A 3,716-nucleotide genomic window follows, 5' to 3' on the forward strand; every position below is an offset into this window, starting at 1 on the left:
TTTATAGACCTTTGGATTTATTATTCAAATGTTTACAGTATTCAAAAGGTAAATATAAATGGTAATTTTAAAACTTCTTAAAGTCTGGTTGGTTGAAAAACAAATAGTCCACCTAAAGAATAAATCTCATTAAAAAAATATACTTTGCACCCTAGGTTGTGGAGTAATCGGGGTATGGGTAGTAATCCGTCTGAAAGTTCTCGTTGGGCTACTTTCTGTATGTTGAGTAATGTGAGTGCTTCCGCTTCCGCCTGTCTGTGGCGGCATGCATGTATATGTGTGTATGTGTGCACCACTTCCTGCTGCCTTCGTTTTCCCTTTTCAGCTGCGTTTTTCTTTTATTTTACAAAAAAATTGCAAAATACTTAATACTCAATTTGGCCCACAGATCCACTACGGAATGCTATAGCAGACGAGGGCCAGAACATTTGAAGAGTGGGGTTTCGGGTGGAGTACATGTGTGTTGTGTTAACTGCTCACCACTTGGCCGCATTTCCTTCTCGAAAGAGTAGTCTGTGTGGCAACTGCGAGATAAAAGCGTCTTTAACAAGTTGAATAACTTGTTGGTTCTTCGTCCCAGCACAGAAAAAATAAGAAAATCTCCAATTGCTTTGCAACTTTAGTATTATAAAATATAAAAAGATCAACTAAAATATATCTGTCAATACTGTTTATCATTAAGTTGTACAAAAATTTTAGTTCATGAATCATTTATTTGTTTTCATGATTTTTCACGGTGTCCTTCGCCATTCCAGTAGCAAACACTTGCCGACCAAATGGTGCTTGAATGTGTTTCACTTTGATTTGCTTTTATTTTTAAAGAAATCCATTCAACGCTCGGATGGAAGCGGTCTGTGCTTGGCATAAATCTGCAGAAATACAGACGGAGAAACTGAGTATGAGCCCTTTTATGCGCGGCACTTAACTGCTTAATTACTCATTATGCTCGAGTTTATCCAGCCATTTAATCAGTCACTCAATAGCAGCGGCAAAGGCAAGGTAGCGGCGCAGTTAAATTAATAATTGAGCCAAACGGCAATAAAACATTTAATAACAATCTCGGCTCCCAACAAGCCACTCCGAGTGTAATTTACGAGCAACATTGATTCCGGATCATCAGTCCTGCAGTCCGGACCTGCCCTTCAGACTGCCTCGAGTGCAAATATGTTCCATATTAATGGCAATATTTCCCGCGAATAAACACTTTTTCTATCATAAACAGTAGAGTGCATGCGGTAAAATAAAAAGCTGAGGTTGATAATAAAATAATGAAATATTTCCGCAGTTGAATACTCTCAAGCTAAGCGAAGCGTTTTATTGACCTACATTGTTAAGGCAAATGCATATAGCTTTAATTGGCAACCTTAAATTGTACTTGTCTGGCATTTTAATATTTGGCATGAAAATAAATACCCTTACATATTTTTCAATATTTTTCAATGTTCTAAATCCTCTGACCTTTGAGGTGGCCACGTCCTTGCTATCAATTTGTCAGAAGCAACGACTCACCGTGACCTCAGCACGTTGCCGCCAAAAAAAAAAGCAGGAAAATCGAACTGACACTCGTAGCAGGTTCAACGTGATGTCAACAAAAGCCAACCAATATCAACCTAAGCGAAAACTACTTGACTTTCACTCCCATACACACGTATGAGAGTGAACTTTCATTAGTGGAAACGTCAAAGTTCGAGAAGATGCATGTTAAGTCCTCACTGACATAGCTTTCCTGCTTTTATAACACAGAAAAAAATTGTATGAATGAATATTATAATATGAATCAGAAACAAAAATAAATTCAATATTTACAAACAAAAAAATAAAAATGTTTTTAGGCAATAGTTTGTTTCATGGTAATACAGTTTTGAAAATATATTCTCTTTGCATAATTTTTTCAGTGAAGTAATTTAAAGCGAGGGCATAGATTGGGTTACTCGCAGCAAATAAGAAATTGAAAACAGGGGAAAAAGTATTGTAATTGCATTTGCATATGACATTCCGCTAAACTTCAAGAAATCTTCATCTGACTTACATCTCTTACTGAATAATTTCACCTAACTTTTCCACAATTTAACAGAACAAATGTAGATAACCCTTTGAAAAGTAAAAACAACCCCAGTTTTACTTTCCTTCCACTTTGACTTTTAGGAGTTTCTGTACTTTTTGTTTTTTGGTGAGCAACCAAGTTAATAAAATGATTTTAAACTTTTGCTGCCATGGATGCGACACTTTCTATTATGCATTAAGGCAACAAAATTGTTTCCAACCTTTCGCCCCATACTTTTTTCCTTTGCTTGCAACTTGCCCATGATGCAACTTTGCAGGACATAGAAAAAACAGAGCGAAATTGGTAGGAAGACACCCATGGGGAAGGATCCAGGATGGGTCGAGTGAGATAGATACCGTTGCTGACAGCTGCTTAAGTGCGAAATTCGAGTGCCTTTCGCAGGCAGGACCAAAGGCGGGCAACAAAAAGCGTGCGACGGGACGCGAAAGGAAATTATTTAAACTAGTAATGAAGCAAACACCAAAGCGGCGGCGGGAAAAAACTCAATCCGTAAAACAGAGGACACATAAGGCAAGGACTCTATAAGAGCTAAAATTCAAGCGCTGCCACTTGGGAAAATTGTAGTTTTAATTTAAATATTTATTTCGCACAAAAAAAAAATAGTCAAACTAAAATGAATTAAGAAATGAAGCACAAGCTCTTTTATTCATTTAAAATGAAAAAGCCCCCTTCTTAATGTTATCTGCTATCAAACAAAATTCAAAAGCCCCTAAAAGAAACCTCCTCAGCAAAAAGAAAAAGAAACTTTCCTGGCCAAACAGGATTTTATTTTGCAAATTGAATAGCTGGCTTACAACATGAATGGCTTAAATGCCACTCAAACAGCCAGGCCGCGGTAGTTTTCGCTAATTGAATGTTAATTAATAAAATAAAAAAATTAGTGCTTGGAAAAAAATGAGTGGTATAATGAGTGGCTAACGTCAAAGTGGAATTCTTATTATCTGAATGGCCATTAACGAACCTCTGGCTAAAGAAGTGTTTTCTAAAATAAAATAAAAATATAAGCGATAAAGTTTTGAATTTAATTTGACGGCTGTTAGTGGAGCAATAAAAAAATATTTTTGAATTTATGATCTTTTTTCTTTCGTTGTCTGTGTGAAATATGTTTTAATTAAAAGCAAAGTTATATACATATTTTTTGCACGCTGATTGCCCCAAAGCTGGTCAAAATCTGAACGACAAACAAGTACAAATTTGTTGAAATGCAGTCATGACGGCAAAAACCGAATAATTCCCCAAAGTGCCACCGAATGGGCCATGGAAATGAAAATCGCAGCCAAAGTACCAACTCCACTCATTCATTCGCACGTACTGCCCTCTACTCTCTATTATTTAAAGCAATGGTTGAATTCCCCATGGAATGAAAGAACAATTAGATATTTAATTTTTTTGCGATTTCAAACAGAGTTGTCCCATCTGAGAGTGAAAGTGTGGGCTTCGCTTATGAGCCACACAAATGGGCCAAAAATTTCGTTAAGCGGCCAACAGACGCAGGATAAAGTTGGACCTTCAAAAAAAGCTTCGGGCTGTGGACCATAATTTAACTTTACTTATTTGAACGTATAAATATTATATAAAATAATAAAATATTTTAATAGAAAGAAAAAAATATACAAATCTATATATATACATAGGAGGCTGGATAGAACAC

This window comes from Drosophila ananassae, chromosome 2L (assembly GCF_017639315.1).
Source record: "Drosophila ananassae strain 14024-0371.13 chromosome 2L, ASM1763931v2, whole genome shotgun sequence".
Classification (NCBI taxonomy): domain Eukaryota; kingdom Metazoa; phylum Arthropoda; class Insecta; order Diptera; family Drosophilidae; genus Drosophila; species Drosophila ananassae.